Source organism: Bubalus kerabau, chromosome 17 (genome assembly GCF_029407905.1).
Source record: "Bubalus kerabau isolate K-KA32 ecotype Philippines breed swamp buffalo chromosome 17, PCC_UOA_SB_1v2, whole genome shotgun sequence".
Lineage (NCBI taxonomy): Eukaryota > Metazoa > Chordata > Mammalia > Artiodactyla > Bovidae > Bubalus > Bubalus kerabau.
In genome coordinates, this window is record NC_073640.1 from 52,834,965 (window position 1) to 52,852,170 (window position 17,206).

Below are 17,206 nucleotides of genomic sequence, written 5' to 3' on the forward strand. Positions count from 1 at the left end.
GAGCTGTGGTGGTGGAGAGTCAATGAAAGCACACAGAGCAAAAGGGGTTCCGCAGAACCTGACATCTGGAGAGGAGCTTGAATTTCGGCCTCGGGGGGGCTCTGGGCAGCAACGGTGGAAGACGGCAGGGACCTGGGGGATGCACGTACCAGTCTCTCACAGTATGTCCCTACCCCTTAATCCTCCAGAACCTCAGTCTCCTCATCTGGAAAAATGGAGATGCTAATTTCAGCCCTGCCCTCCTCCTGGGGTTACCTGACAGGGCTCTTTAACCTGGGAAGGACCTGCAAAATCCTAGCAAAAAAAAAAAAAAGAATTACAATTGTTAGGATCTCCTGAGGGTTCGCTGTGTGTCCAGCACTATTCTTAAATACCGATAACAGGAAACGTTTGCTGCAGGCTCACTGCTATACCTGCACAGTTACAAGTGCCTTCCGCAAATTAACCTGTTTAACCTTCACAGCAACCTATGAGGAGGGACTCAGCCCATGACACAAATGATGAAATGAGCTCAGGAAGACTGAGGACCTGCTCTCAGTCACAAAGGCACCAAGGGGCAGGCTGGACTTGAACCTGATGCTCTGAAGCACTTCAATACAGCTCTTCCCAGAGATTACAAACCAGGACACCAGACTCCTGGATTCTGGCTAGGCCAGGCCGGGGGACTGAATTCCAGGACAATGCCTGAGAGGGTTGAGGGTGCCGAGGTGGGGAAGGACAGATGCCCTCAGACTGCCACCAGAGCATTTATGCAGTGCCAGGCATGGTTCAAGAAGCTTCTCTTGGATTAATTGATGTGGTCCTCACAAAAGCCTGAGGTGGATGCTGCTCTAAGCCCACTGCATGCAGGTGAACACTGTGGCCCAAGGTCACACAACCAGAACACGAAAGCACTAGAAGGTGCACACGAGCCCTCCACGCCATCCTTGTGCAGGGACCTCACACACGGGTGCCCTGGTAATTGTGTCATGTCTCTCCTGCTTGTTCCCTCCTGGCGTCCAGCAGAGAGTCTGCCCCCAGTTAAAAGACGCCCTGGCTCAACTCTGAGGAGGAACCAAGTTTTACCTGCAAGCCCTGAAATTGCTGGGCTGGCTGCTGGCAGAGGTGCTTGAGGCAGCCCTAGGCCCCAAGGCTGAGGGGAAGAAAACACCCAAGGGTGCAGCTGGCTGGAGGCCTGAGGTGACTGCGCCCCACCCCACCCCACCCCACCCCCCACCCCGCCACAAGCTTGGGGACCTAGTGACTGAAGAATTTGTTCAAACCCCAGTCTGGCCCCCAAGTGTCTGACAGACCTGGGAGAAAGCAATTCCTCCTCCGAGCCCCAATTTTCTGACTCTGAAAAATGGACAGAAACACCACATCCAGCCCTGGGTTCAACAAAACCACTGTTCCAGTTACACGCCGGCAAGAGGTTCACTCTGAGGCCAAACCAGGCCAGGGGTGCACTTCCCAGCTCTACCACTTCCACCTTTGAGATGTCGAGCAAATCATTTTACTTCGTAGCAAGGGTCTCAGTTTCCTCACCTGTAAAATGGATATCACACTGCTGCCTAGCTCATGGGAGTGTATAACATGGGAAGAACTGTATCTACCCCATGGGTGTGTTTGGAGGTTTGAATGAGGTCATGTGTGTAAACAGCCTGTCTTGCGCCTGACAGGTTGAGTGTTCAATAAAATTCCTGAACTCTGGCGCTGATTTGCTACTCTGTGCCTCAGTTTCCCCTTCTAAAATGGAGATCATGACAACAGAACAGAAAGTTCTAGGATGTGAGTATCCTGCAAGTTAACCCTTGTGAAGCATTCTAAACAGCGTACTGCACACAGAATGCGCTCAATAGGCACCGACCTCACGATTATTGTTTTGACTACTGCTGTTAATCCCATCAGGCAAACCCTCTAAACGTTAGCAGACCAAAGGAAGAAACCCCCAGTGCAGAGAAATTCTACATAGCAGTCACCATGGCCTCACAGAGGCTCAGGGACCATTCTCTCGAGCAACCACAACCCATGGAAGCCAGTCAGCTTGGAAGCTGACAGTGTGGACAAGAGCGACTGTCTGCCCGCTTCCACCACATCACCAGCCCACATTAGCTGGGTCAATGAGGGATTACGGCCAGCCCTCCGGGAACTCCAGACCCAGGGCAAAGGTTATGGAGCAAGCCAAGGTCACAGGCTGGCCTGAGGAGCAGGGGCAGCGGCCTCACGACTGGGGCGAGCTGCAAGCTCCCACCCAGAAATCACAGTGAGAAACCAGATTCGTGGGGTAGCTGCCCCCAGTCCTTTAGAGCAGCCTTCCTCCCTTGGTCAGTGTGGGCTGGGGCACCCCCGCCCAAGTCCCCTTGGCCTATGGAGAGAGGAACAGCTGGGAAAACAGCGCTCAGCCTCGCTGCCGCCTAATGGTGAAGCCAACTGTTAATCGCCTGGTGGGGAGTGTAAACATGATGGGCGGCAGGACTGCTAACCAAGGAGACACGACCATGTGTCTGGCCTTTTGGCCAGGATGGAGGGGCCCGGACACCAGCACCCACCACCAACCACTATCAGCCCAGAGGTCCTGATGGATGTTTTCTCTGAGAAGAGTAAACAAGGTTCAAAGGCAGACAGGGAGGGCCTCATGACGCCTAGGACTCTTGCTGAGCCCAAGTGGCTTCCAAATGCAAGGAAAAGGGTGCTCAGAATCCCAAGGATAAAGACGTCCCCAGCCACCCTGCCTTCAGGGAGAGGTGGCCCTCAAAACACTCCTTCTTCCCAAGTCTTAAGCAGGTCCAGGGGCACAGGTCCTCAAATCCAAACTTCATAACCCCTCCCCTCCCTAATATGGAGCCGAAAAGCTCAGAAAACAAGTGCCGTCTAAGACGTCTCCCCCCCACCACCCCACACTCCAGCTAAAACCATGGCAAGAATCTGCCACAGGTGTCCCACACACCTTAAAATATAGTTTAATAATATGCAAAGGTTCTAGGGTAGAGAGCAGCCCCACTGACATTCCAGTTCCCCCGAAAGTCAACAAGAAGTTCAATAAGTGATTCCCCCTCCAACTCAGTGTAAACTCCAAGCTCCACCCACCAAACACAGAAGGCAGAACCCCTTCCTCATCGCTCGGCATTACAGGGCTCCCACAGTGCTCCCCTAAAACACCCCTTGGGCCCGGCTCCCCGCCCCGCGCAGTCCCTCAAGATCACAAACATCCCAGCTCTCCTCTGATACGGCGCGGCTCTACTTCTAAGGATGGCTCCCCACCCCCCCTGCTCCAGGACCTCAGTGGTACAACCCAGAGGGCGCTACCCCGGCCACACTTGGTACAGCCCCTCGCCCCAGAAGCGCCCACCTCTCCAAACACGCTCTAGGAACCGTCCCCACAGCCCCGAATAGGTACAGCCCCCTCCACCGGGTGAGGCGCGCCCCCTCCAAGGCGCCGCACCAGGCTCGCCCAGCGCGCCGTCCCGCCCGGCCCAGTAGCTCAACGCCCAGCCCGCACACGCCGGGGGTCTGCGGCCCCCAGCCCTCCAAAGGGTCGGTCCCCGCTCTTTGATGTGCGCCCCCTGCCGCCTCAGTGGTACAACCCGCCGCCCCCGCCCCCGCCCCCTCAGGGCCAGTCCCACCGCCCCCGCGCGGCCACCCCGACTCCGTCCCGGAAAGGGGGGGCTCAAGGACCACGGTCCCCGCCCGGCGGACGCCGGTGGTACGGCCCAGGGCGGCTTTGCGGGGGGCGGTAGGGGGGTCCGGACGCGACCATCGCGGGGGGGGGGGCGCGCTCGGGGACACGCGCTGGCGCACTCACCTGTCACCGCCCGCCTCCCAGCCTCGCAGGCGGGGTTCTCCTCCTGCCCATCGCCACGCTGCGCTTGATCCCGCTCCTTACGTTTCCTGGAGGCGGCGGCGGCGGCGGCAGCAGCGGTGGCAACGCCTTCGCGGAGCCAGGCCCAACGGCTCGCGCGGCGCGGCCCCCCCCGCCCCCTCCCCCCAGCCCCCGCTTACCGCCCCCTCCCACCCTCTGGACGGAAATACCGCCTTCTCCCGCCACAAACAGGAACTGACGTAAGGCAGGGAGCGAGGGACCCCAAAGAGCGCTAGGGCGCAAGCGCAAGGTGGCGGAGGTGGCGGCTCAAGAGAAGGGCGCCTGCGTACTGCCGGCAAGCTCGAGCCGGCGTGGGCCTGGGATGTGCCTCGCGCAGGCGCCAGAAGGAAAAAGAAAAAAGAATTGCGCAGGCTCAGTAGGACTCTGACGCCTGCTGTCCCTAGAGGCTGTCTGGTCCCTGTGATATTGCCCGGCATCCCCTGGTCCTTATTTACATACGCTTTGATCTCGCTTTACTCCTTCCTCGTCTTTAGTCCAGGTTCCTAAGCTCTTAAAGAGCCCGGGAGCGGGCGTTAGGCAGGGTTTCCTTTTCAGTACATCTCCTCGTGGTTGAGCACAGGCTCTGAAGCCGCACAAACCCAACTTTGCATTTCCTTGCTGGTGGCTGTGGGCAGAAGGCTTGACCGTTTTCTGTGCCTCAGTAGCCACAGATGCAAAATGGAAACAATCATAGTTGCGTCACTGGGCTACTGGACTGTTTTACGTAAACAGAACGGTTTATATCAATTAACACATGCTATGACTCCAAAATATTATTCCTGTCTGCCCATCATATACATCCAATGAAATATGGGAATGTAACTTTTTTACGGGGTAACTTGGGCCTCCAAAGGAAATCGCCCTGTAAAAATAAAACTGCACAGATCCTAGCCCTTTTATTAACTAGAGTAGTAGACAGCCATGACCCATCTGGCACCCCGGTCCCTGCTCTCTTATAGGTTGGGTGGGGCTTCCTACCTTCTGAATTTGGGTTCCAGTAATGCCACATAGCTTCACAAGTATGCATTAGTTAGTGCATACTTCTAGAAAGTCTGGCTGGGAGTTGAAAAATCCTGGGTCTACCTAAGTCTGCAAGAGTGTTTCAGGCAAAGTCGTGCTCAAGTGTGTGTGTGTGTGTGTGTGTATTCAGTCGTGTCTCTTTGTGACCCTGTGTGTGTGTTCAGTTGTGTCTGACTCTTTGTGACCCCATGGACTGTAGCTCACCAGGCTCCTCTGTCCATGGGATTTCCTAGGCAAGAATACTGGAGTGGATTGCCATTCCCTACTCCAGGATTGCCGTTCCCTACTCCCTACCTGTGTCTTCTGGGCCTCCTGCATTGGCAGGTGGATTCTTTATCTCCACGCCTTCTGGGAAGCCCCAGCTTTCCCAGAGGTAAACCTAACGCTGGAACCAACCCTTGCTAATGGGTTTCCAGCTTGGAACTCACTGCTCTGTGTTCCTCCTCATTCCTGGCCTTCCCTGTCACACCCTGACCAATGCGTCCCCCACCACAGCCCTGACCATTTTAGTCTCTCACTGTGTGGTAACAGATCTGTCTCCTCCACTGCCCAGAAGGCCCCAGGAGGGAGAAGTCTAGGACTAACTTAGTCATCACTGTGTACCTAACACTGCCCAGCAAAGGGCCTGGCACAGAATGGGCTCTTGAGGAGTATTTGTTTCAAGAAGTAGTCCTGGGATTTCCCTGGACAGGAAGTGGTTAAGAATCCGCTTTCCAATGCAGGGGACTCAGGTTCAGTCTCTGGTCTGGGAACTAAGATTCCACCTGCCGTGAAACAACTAAGCTTGCGTGCCTCAACTAGAGAGAAGCCCGCAGGCCAAAATGAAGAGCCTGAGTGTCGGAAGGGAAGGTCCAAGATCCCACATGCCACAGGGAAGACCCAACAGGGCTAAATAAATACATAAATATTTTTTAAAAGAAAGAAAAAGTTAATACATTAAAAAAAAATTTTTTTTAAGTAGCTCTTCTGCTCTGCTCTAGGCTCAAGGCTGCTGTGGCCTACCCTCTTTACTCCTCTCCATGATGAACAGCACATAGCCCATTCCTCTACCTCTAAGTCTTCCTGGATTAACCTGAATCCCGTCCCTCCCGGGACACAGGGTGGATCACAATGCACAGAGACCTCCCTGGAAGCTCCCATTTGCTTGTGTCTGAACTTGTTGGGGCACTAGTAGTCAAGGGTGCGTGTGTGTGTCTGGTTAGCTGTGTCCAACTCTTTGGGACCCCATGGGCTGTAGCCCGTCAGCCTCCTCTGTTCTTGGGATTCTCCAGGGTGTGTGTGTGTGTGTGTGTCTGACTGTCTGGTCAGCTGCATTCAGCTCTTTGGGACACTACTAGTCAAGGGTGTGTGTGTGTGTGTGTCTGGTCAGCTGCCTCCAACTGTTTGGGACCCCATGGGCTATACCCTGCCAGGCTCCTCTCTCCTTGAGATTCTTCAGGCAAGAATACTGGAGTGGGTGGTCATGCCCTCCTCCAGGGGATCTTCCCAACCCAGGGATCAAACCCAAGTCTCTTGCGTCTTTTGCATTGGTAGGCTGGTTCTTTACCACTAGTGCCCCTTGGGATGCCCAGTAGTCAAAGGTAATGCCTTTCAAACTATTTTAATACCTGGTAGGAATTCCCTGGGGGTCCAGTGGTTAGGATTCAGTGCTTTGACTACTGAAGTGCAAGTTCAGTCCCTTTTTGGGGAACTAAGATCCTGCAAGTCATGGTACAGCCAAAGACACCCTAGTACAAAAAGGTGTATACTTATAATCTCATGAAACAAAAGTATCACCAAATACTATTTACCCTTATGTATGATCTACTCTAGGGCCTCCCCTAGAGTGGCTCAAGCAGTAAACAATCTGCCTGCAATGCAGGAGACACAGGGAACACGGGTTCGATCCCTGGGTGGGGAAGATCCCCTGGAGGAGGAAATGGCAACCCACTTCAGTATTCTTGCCTGGAAAATCCCATGGACCGAGGAGCCTGGCGGGCCACAGTCCATGAGGTCACAAAGAGTGGGACATGAGTGAGCAAGCATGCACTTACGATGCACTCTGGTATTTAATTTTTGTTTTCAGTGCCATTTGAGACCCTGCTGAACTGATTTTCTGACCCACTATTGGCTTGTGCCTTGCAGTTTGAAACAAACTAGTCTCGGGGTGAATAATACGCATTGGCTTTGGAAATATAGACAGGCCCTAGTTCCAATCATGCCTCTCCTGTGTCCTTGCCAGAATCCCTTCACTTCTCTGAGCCTGCCTTTCCTCATTGCAAAACAGCAGCAATAGAACTTATTTAGGAGTCGTTACAGGCTAGGTCCTGGGGGCCATCTTTTTTAATTTATTTATTCAGCTGCGCTGGTTCTGTTGTGGCACTCAGATCTTCCATCTTCCTTGGGGCATGCAAACTCTTAGTTGCGGCATGTGGGATCTAGTTCCCCGACCAGGGATGGAACCCGGGCTCCCTGCAGTGGGAGCACAGAGTCTTAGCCACTGGACCACCAGGGACGTCCCCTGGGTTTTGTTCTTGACACAGTTCCCCCCAGTGCTATCCTGCTGCTGTCAACAGTCTTGGAGGTGAAGTACCATGGGCTTGCTCAGGGTCCCAGGACAAGTTAGGGGTGAAGGTGGGATTTGAACCCAGGCGGTCTGATACAAGAGCCTGTGCCTTGAACTCATGAAAAATGGAAAGTAATGGCCTACTTCTGTCCCTTATGTAGCTTTAACAAACCACTTAATTACTGTTTGAGGGCTTCAGTCTCTCAATTTCCACATCAAGGGTGATTAAGGAGAAAATTCCCTAAAACCCCAAATTGTTCTCTACCCTCTAATCTATTCTGTAAACTTCCCGCCTATGACTATAAATGTGGGCTGCACAGGCAAGTTTTCTGGGGAGAAGGCCTGGAGCGTCTCATCTGAAGCCTGCTCAAAGGCCTACTGATTCAGAAAAAATGATGAAGAATCTTGCCCTGAGGGATGAAGAAGGCATCTCCTCAAAATCCCCTCCTGTCCCCAGAGCGTAGAACTCAGTCCCTTGAGTCCATTTCAACCCTTTTCAGAGACTGGGCTTCTGATGGTGACGGGGCAGGCTGCCTGGGCCAGCCATAAAGAACCTCCTGGTAGGGACTTCCCTGGTGGCCAATGGTTAGGAATCTGCCTTCCATTGTAGGGGACGTGGGTTCGATCCCTGGTCCAGGAACTAAGATCCCACATGCCGTGGGGTAACGAAGCCCACTACGCTGCAACAGCTGAGCCTGCACACCACAACTAGAGAGTCCATGCACTGAAACAAAAGATCCTGCCTGATACAGTGCATGGCCCAACAAATAAATACTTTTTAAAAAAGAACCTCCTGGTAGCCCCAAATGGGGTGGGGCTCCACTCCACCCCATAAGAGCTGGGGGGGGGGGTCTATGCTTGGCAGTGGTGGAGATGGCCACTGGCAAGTGTACCCTCCTTGCTACATGAGAAATCAGGGGATACAAGCAGCAAGACTTAAGACCTCCCCCTTTCTTCATCCTAAGCAGAGCATTTTCAGAGGAGAAAGTCCATAGTATTGATCAGATTCTCAAAGAAGTCTCCACTGTTAAAAAAAAAAAGGTTTTTTATTTAAAAGACTTTCCCATGTTATACAGAAATGTTGAAATAATATCTTTGACTCCCCAGCCAGAAGTTACCAAGCCCCACCCTAGGCGCTACTGTGTTGGAAGGATCCTTTTAGAGTCATTTTAAGTGTTTGGCAGTAGTACAGATAAGCCTCAGGGCTTCTGTAAATGTTGGTTCCAATTTCTTTTTTTTTATAAAATGTTTTATCTTCAAAAATTCTAATGAAAGATACCATGAACCATGCACATTCAACTTTTGTTTTGTTTTGACCGCACCACACAGCATGTGGGATCTTAGTTCCCCGACCAGGGATCAAACCCGAGTCCCTGGCAGTGGAAGTGCAGAGTCTTAACCACTGGACCTCCAGGGAAGTCCCGACATTCAACTTTTTAACACATCAGAGATTTCCCAAACGTATGAGGTGAGGCTAAATGTGCTTTTCTGCAGACCTTGGGATGAAACTTTCTCTACTCTCAGTAAGGGTGAAGGCCTTATTGGTCTGCTCTGACACACAAATGGCTTTTCATATTGTGAAATAAAAGCTGAAGACCTCACCATTGTCTTCAGAGACCTGTGTGAGCTCCCCTGGCTGGCTGCCTAACTTGATCTCAAGCTTCTCACCCCTTGACCACCACATCCTAGACACACTAACCTTTTCTCTGCCCCATCAAAAAGACAAGCATGTTCCCAGCTCAGGGCCTTTGCACTTGCTGTTCCTTTTACCCGGACTGGTCAACCTCCCTGATCCTGATCTTTGCAGGACTGACTTCTGTCTTTCAGAACTCAGTTCAAATCTCACCTCTTTAGAGAGGCTTTCCCTGGTCACTTTGAATCCAAAAGAGCTATGCTGTCCCTCCTTTTCAGCATATTTGAATTCTCTACCTAGTGCTTAACACTAAAGAAAAAAAATTTTTTTTATTTTGTAACTGTCTTCCCCCAACACTGGAACATAAACTTGCCCATGAGGGCAAAGGCTTTGTCTTGGGCTGTATTCCCAGTGTCTATAACATTGCCTACAAACCAGTTGAGACCCGGGGAATCAATAAATATTTGTTGACTGAATGTGGTTTTGATTAAGAAGGTTAAAGCTCTGTACTGGGGTGAATTTTACTTCAGGTCTGAGCTTGCCTGCTCACAAAAAAAAAATTTGAACAAATAATAATAATAATCCATTAACCTTTATGGAAGAATTCTCATATATCAGGCACATGCTGGAAACTATATCCATGACCTTCTGAGTATGTTCCTGTGGGTAGAAGTCTCTGTAAGGCCTATTTTGCAGAAGTAAACATAGGCCCAGAGAGGGAAAGCCTCAGGAAAAATACCACGTAGCCAGAATGTTGTGGCGCCCAGATCCATTCCCAAAGATGTCTCAGGCCAAGACAAGACCACACTTTTACCCATAGCACTGGACTTCACATGCATGGATCCAGATTTGAGAGATGGCGAAATCTCATTTTCAATGCTAATTAAAGTATGTGGGTTTGAATTACATAAGTATTTAATAAAACATAGTTTCCCATATTATTAAGAAAAATTAAGATGATGTGAATATCACTGGATTTCTTTTTAGGTCATCAGGAAGGGACTCATTTCACAGCAGCCCAACAGGATGATTTATAAAATGCCATTCACGCTGCTGCCACAAGATGGCACCACATGAGCCGGCCATCCCCGCCGGAACCCAGCTGTCTGGCATGCTGCAAGCCTTCCTGGAGAAAGTTGGACCTTGAGGCTGTTATGGAAACATTCACTGTTTGAAAGGAAACTCTGACAAGACACCTAAACGCAACACGTGATTGGAACTGGATTCTGAGCCAGGGAAAAAACATGGCAATGACGAACATTACAGGGATGGTGGATGAAACTAGAATATGAACTAGGGTTTGGATAAGAAGAGCATTGTATCCTTGTTAAATTTCTTGGTTTCGATAGTTGTACTGTGCTTATGAAAGAAAATGTTCTTGTTCTTAGGAAATACACACTGAAGTATTGTGAGGTAAAGGGACATGATGTTCAAGTGAACTCTCAAATTGTTCAAAACCACACTCTGTGTGTGTGTGTGTGTGTGTGTGTGTGTGTGTGATGCGCTTATGGAGATGGGGAGGGGAGAAGAGAGAATGGAGCAAACAGTTGGCAAATCTGGCTGAAGAGTATATAGGAAGCACTTGTTCTACTTCTGCTACTTTCTTATAAATTTATAATTAAAATAAAGAGTAACCCCTAAAGCTCTTTTTTGTAGTCAATGAGAATGTCATTAAAGGGTTCTTTAGGTGGTGGTGCTAATGCTGATGCCGAAAATCATCCGTTTCGGAGACAGATGAGGCAACCGCACTGCGCCAGGCACTGTTGGAGCCCTTCACAAGAACTGACTCGTTTAGTCCTCACAATTAGATGCTACTGTTACTCTCACCCTAGTGAAGGGGAAACCAGAGTTCAGAGAGGTTGAGTAACTGGCCCAAGATCACACAGTTGCTCTTAATCAAAGCTCAAGCTCTTAATCATAACAGACCATAAAGAAGGCCAAACAAGGGGACTTCCCTGGTGGCCCAGTGATTAAGACTTTGGGCCTCCAATGCAGGGGGTGCTGGTTCTACCACTGTTCGATGAACTAAAATCCCACATGCCCCTTGGTGTAGCTGAAAAGTAAAAAGAAAACAAAAAAGAAGGCCACCCAACGACTGCCAGGATATGCTATGCTGGTGATTTAGGAACAAGCACTGAATTAATGAGGGAGCAGAAAAGGTGACTTAGCAGCAGCAGCAGTGACTGAGGAGAGGGCAATGGCAACCCACTCCAGTGTTCTTGCCTGGAGAATCCCGGGACGGGGGAGCCTGGTGGGCTGCCGTCTATGGGGTCGCACAGAGTCGGACACAACTGAAGCGACTTAGCAGAGGCAGAAAAGGCAGCTCTAGGGGAAAACCTTGGGACAATGAATGTAGGTTTATGTGTTCATGGACCTCTGCCTCAACCTGACATTCAAATATATGTAAAAGTCAGCCTTGAATTACGCAAGGTTTAGCCGAAGTAAAATAGGGAAATAAAATGGCTGCTTGTTCTGATGTGCCTAAGTCTGTTAGCGAGTAACACTGGAGGAGAAATTAAGAGCATTCCTCAAACAAATCTGATTATATTTAATATTTACTTTTAAGTACACAAATAGCATAAATTCAAACTTATAAGACATAGGTGCATTCCCTTTGCCCTTGCAATTTAGCACCTAGATATTCACGTTCTGGATATGTTCACATATGAGCAAACAGTGGTGTGCATAAGAGGGGCTGTTTGTGATAGAAAAAGACTCGGAAACCACCTAAATGTTCACGATAAGGGATTAGTTTCAAAGGTTCATCCACACAAGAGAATGCTATGCAGTTAGTTTAAAAGGAAGCCTCTTTCCAATAAGGACATTACTGCTACTGCTGCTGCTAAGTCGCTTCAGTCGTGTCCGACTCTGTGCGACCCCATAGATGGCAGCCCACCAGGCTCCCCCGTCCCTGGGATTCTCCAGGCAAGAACACTGGAGTGGGTTGCCATTTCTTTCTCCAATGCATGAAAGTGAAAAGTGAAAGTGAAGTCGCTCAGTCGTGTCCGACTCTTAGCGACCATGGACTGCAGCCTACCAGGCTCCTCCATCCATGGGATTTTCCAGGCAAGAGTACTGGAGTGGGGTGCCATTGCCTTCTCCATAAGGACATTAAAACATGTTTAAATCATTAGCCTTCAGGGAAGTGCAAATCAAAAACCACGGTAATAAGATATCATTTGATACCCATTAGGATGGCAATGCAGGAGCCACAGGAGACATGAGTTCAATCCCTGAGTCAGAAGATCCCCTGGAGAAGGGCATGGCAACTCACTCCAGTATTCTTGCCTGGAGAATCCCATGGACAGAAGAGCCTGGCGGGCTATAGTCCATGGGGTCGCAAAGAATCAGACATGACTGAAGCGACTTAGCACGCACACACACAGGAGGGCAATAATCGAGAAGACAGATAATCAAGTGTTGGCAAGAATACAGAGAAACTGGAATTCTCATACACTGCTGCTGCTGCTGCTGCTGCTGCGTCGCTTCAGACGTGTCCGACTCTGTGCAACCCCATAGACGGCAGCCCACCAGGCTCCCCCATCCCTGGGATTCTCCAGGCAAGAACACTGGAGTGGGTTGCCATTTCCTTCTCCAGTGCATGAAAGTGAAAAGTGAAAGTGAAGTCGCTCAGTCGTGTCTGACTCTTCGCGATCCCATGGACTGCAGCCTACTAGGCTCCTCCATCCATGGGATTTTCCAGGCAAGAGTACTGGAGTGGGGTGCCACTGCCTTCTCCTCTCATACACTACTAGTGGGAAAGTAAAATGGTACAGCCACTTTAAACAGTCCGGCAGTTCCTAAAATGGGTAAAAATAGAATTAACTTATGATCCAACAATTCTACTCCTAGGTATATACCCAAAAGAATTGAAAACATACGTCTACACAAAATGTGTACATAAATGCTCACAGAAGCATTATTTGTAATAGCCAAAAGGTAGAATCAACCGTCAACTGGACAAACAAAATGTGTTACATCCATACAATGCAATAATATTAATCAATAGAAAGAAACGAAGTACTGCAATGTGGATGAACCCTGAAAACATGCTAAGTGAGAGAAATCAGACACAAAAAGCCACATATTGTATGAACCCATTTCTATAAAATGCCCCCAAGAGGCAAGTCTCTGTAGACAGCAAATTAGTAGTTTCCAAGGGCTTGAAGCAATGGCATGTGGGGCAAAGCATGGTAGGACTTGGGGATTGATGCTTAAGGAGTGTGGGTGTTTCTTTTCAGGATAATGAAAATACTCTAAAATTATGGTGTGTGCGTGCATGCTCAGTCGCGTCTGATTCTTTGGGACCCTATGACTGTAGCCCCCCCAGGCTTCTCTGTCCATGGGATTATCCAGGCAAGAATACTGGAGTGGTTTGCTGTTCCCTTCTCCAGGGGATCTTCCCAACCCAGGGATGGAACCCACACCTCCTACATCTCCTGCACTGGCAGGCGAACTCTTTACCACTGAGTCACCTGGGAAACTCAAAATTATGGTGATGGACACACAGTTCTGTGAACAAGAGTCATTGAAACATGAGCTTTAAATGGGTGAATTGTCTTGCATGTAAATTATATCTCAATAAAATGTTTAAGTTGTTTATGTACTGATATGCAATGATCTCCAGGATATAAAGTATTAATAATTAAAAAAAGCAAAGTATAAAACGATCACATATGCTACCATCTGAGTGGGAAAAAAATATAGTTATGTTTGTAAATGAAATGTTTCTGGAAGGACACATAAGACCCCAGTAATACTGATGGCTTCTGGAGAGGAAAACTGGATGGCTGAGGGACCTAGAGTAGGAGAGAGAATTGCTATTTTTTAATTGCTCTCAGGTACCCAGAGAGTATTAACACAATGGACACCTGGGTGCCCACAGCTTTAAAACCACTCCCACACTGCTGGACCCTATGCGCACCCCTCCAATCACAGTCCATCCCACCCCAGAAGGGGTCTACTATCCTTCACTTGGAATTGATCATCCCCATGCACTGGCTACATTTACTACACTCTTAAGTATCTGTAACCAATACACATTATTTTGCTGTTTTGGTTGTTGTTGGCTGTGCAGCTTGTGGGATCTCAGTTCCTTGACCAGGGACTGAACCCAGGCCACAGCAGTGAAAGCCCAGAATCCTAACCACTAGGCCACCAGTGAACTCCCTATTTCGCATATCTTTAAACTACACATATTCTTCAGTAGTTTGCTTTTACCACTTAATGTTTTGCTTTATTCATATTGATATGCACAACTTTAGTTTTCATCGAAGTATAATATCCACACTCAATACACAGTACATCCAGGATTGACGTGTAATTTTTCAAGATGATCTCTCATCCCTCTTCTTACAATGAGATACTGCCTTTCCTGTCTTGAGAGCCACGGCCTGTGGTCCCTCTTGAATCTGGGCAGGCTAGTGACTGTGGCAGAAGTGAAGCAAGGTGATTTCCAGTGCTAGGTTAGAAAAGGCAACACACTTTTCCCTGACTCTTGAGAAGAGTGTGCTTTGAATCCAGCTGCCATGTTGTAATAAAGCCCAGGTCACATGGAGGAGCCACAGGCAGGCATCCTGGCTGACAGCCCACGCTGAGATATTACCTCAGTACCAGTATTGGCTAACCACCAGACAACTGAGGAGGCTTTCAAGAGGACACTGGCCCGGCCAAGATCTTACACCAAGCACACGAGAGCCCCAAGTTACAACAGTCTAATTGAGCATAGTCAACCCCCCATAACCACAGGAAATGATTACTGACTTAAGCCACTGAGTTTTGAGGTGCTCCACTATGCATTAGGTAACTAGAATATATATGCTACAATCTGCCCATTCCCCAGCTGACGGATATCTGGGTTGTTTCTAAGCTTACGCTACTACAACAGTGATCTTACGAACATTCTAATACTTGCCCTGGATGCATGTGTAAATTTCTCCAGAATGGTAACTGGTGGATTGGTGAACACGTCATCTTCAATTATGCTACAACATATCAAACTGTTTTCCAAAATGCTGATGCCAACTTACATTCCAACAGCAGTCTACGCACTACTTCTATCCCACATCTTCCCCAACACTTGAGACTTTCATCTTTTCGCCAGCCCACTGGGCACGAAAGAGTCTTATTGTATACATCCTTTTGTACCTTTGAATTTCGTGTTGTTTGCATGAATTAATGCAAAATAATCTGATAAATGTGTGCTAATAAATGACTGCTTTTCTGTTTTAAACATGTTTTATATATTGGGGTTCCATACTAAGATTACTTTTTGTTTTTTGGCCACGCCACGTGTCTCTCATTATGCAGCTGCCTAGCCCAGGCTCATCTCCACAGGGGTGGCTGCAGGTTCCCAAAAGCAGCATAAACAGGCAGGCTCCACATGTGCAAAGACCTCTTAAGCCTAATTAACTTAGCAAAGCACATACTTTGTACTTCCTGGCACCTGGGTGGTGGTCCGCATTACCTCTTCACATCCCCTGATCCCCTTCCTCCAGTGGCCTCCAATTGGACGAGCCTAACTGCTCTTAATTCCTTTCTGGAATGGGGTGATACATGTATAAGTAAATCATCTGAAGAATGCCAAGACTTTGGGGGAGAACCTCACTGGGATGTGCTGTTGACCCAACATCAGTGTTTGCGCTGAAGTGGTGTCATTGGAGTTCTTCCAATTCACCCCTGAACCAAACCCACCTTCCCCACAGCAGCACTGCTTGTAATAACAAGGAACCGGAAACAACCCGAATTCCCTTCCCTAAAGGACTGGTTGAGTAAGCTAGGCCATTAGCATGTATGTGCACATCCGTGTGTATTGTGTTCCTCTGGCTATCTGTATGCATGCACATGTGTGTGTGCGTGTGTGTGTACAGACACATCTCTGGAAGGGTGATCCAAGACACTGCTAACACTGGTGGCCTCTGAGGAGGGGGCTTGGGAAGAGACTTTTCACTGTGAAGCCTTTGTATCTTGGCATTTTACACTAGGTATATGTAGTCTTTTGATTTGGCCAAAAATTTCATTCAGGATTTTCCGTGAGATGTTTATGGAAAAGCCAAATGAACTTTTTGGCCAACCCAATACTTATGCTTGAAAATGTTTCAGAGAACCAGAGGACAAAATAATACACCCCTGTGGGCCACAGCTGTGGGGGCTGGCTTGGGAGAATCACCGAATCCAATGGGTGGGAGGCTGGGAGGCTGAAGGGTCCCGCTCCACCCTGTGAGGCAGGCGGGGGCAGGGTGGGCACCGCCCTCAAGGCCCACGGCCTTCTAGAGCTGCAAGTGCTCCCTGGGGTAAGCAGCGGGGCAGTGTGTACACACAAACAACTCGAGGACACCCAAAACCACTCTCCCAGGACCCTGCCCTCCCCTTTACAAAAAGGGGCCCTGTTTCCAATCTGTAGCTGAGGCAGCGCAGGGCAGAGGCTGAGGGGCAAGGCGCCTGCTCACCTCCCAGCGTCACACCCAGCGCTGCCACCCACCAGCTGTCTGTCCCCCTCTGCGCCTCTGTCAGGAGCAACCGTGACTCGACTTACCTCACAGCAGGTAAGCTTATCATGACAAGGGACACGTTTTTATGTCATTTTAGTTCCTATTATGCATTAAGAAATTACCCTGTGCTCTTAAATTTAGTAACTGAAACCCTGCCAGGCAACCCTGGCAGTTGCTCAAGTTATCCATGAAGTGGAACTCAAGGAAATCACTAGGAGGGTTTTTAAAGACAAAAATAAGAGGTGAAGAACCGCAAGGAAAGTGTCTCTGTGTGTGAGCGCCTCCTTGTGGCCCTGACACAAATGGGCGGCCTCTGGAATCTTGACATCACCATCATTTGCCGTCCTTCTGAGGTCTGGCCTGGGCCCTCACCACGAGAGGGGGTCTATGGCTCCTCTATCACTGCCCCTCATACTGAAGCCTGGCCCCACACACCGCAGGCCCAGTGCTTGGGACCCTGCCTGACATGTAGCAGCCTCCCGGCATGACGGCACCGACAAAATAAAAATAAACGGATGATCGTTTATGAAAACAAAAACAGGTCTGAAGATGGGTGACGGTTATACAACAGTATGAATGCACTTGGAGCCGCTGAAGAGGGCACGTAAGAACGGTTCAAATGGTCAGTGTTGTGTTGAAATGGAAAATGGAAAAAAAAACAATGCAAAAAAAAAAAGGAT

At 49.3% G+C, this 17,206-nt stretch overlaps 1 protein-coding gene across 2 annotated transcripts in view; it reads right to left on the reverse strand.

Annotated features, from left to right (window-relative positions):
* The window catches only part of AKT2 (AKT serine/threonine kinase 2), a 46,847-nt gene extending 42,891 nt beyond the window's left edge, over positions 1 to 3,956 (reverse strand). For both annotated transcript variants that reach the window (XM_055551343.1, XM_055551342.1), the window contains exon 1: positions 3,782 to 3,956. The gene's annotated coding sequence lies outside the window, so the exon portion shown is untranslated. The remainder of the gene's footprint in view (positions 1 to 3,781) is intronic.
* Positions 3,957 to 17,206: the final 13,250 nt, after the last annotated feature.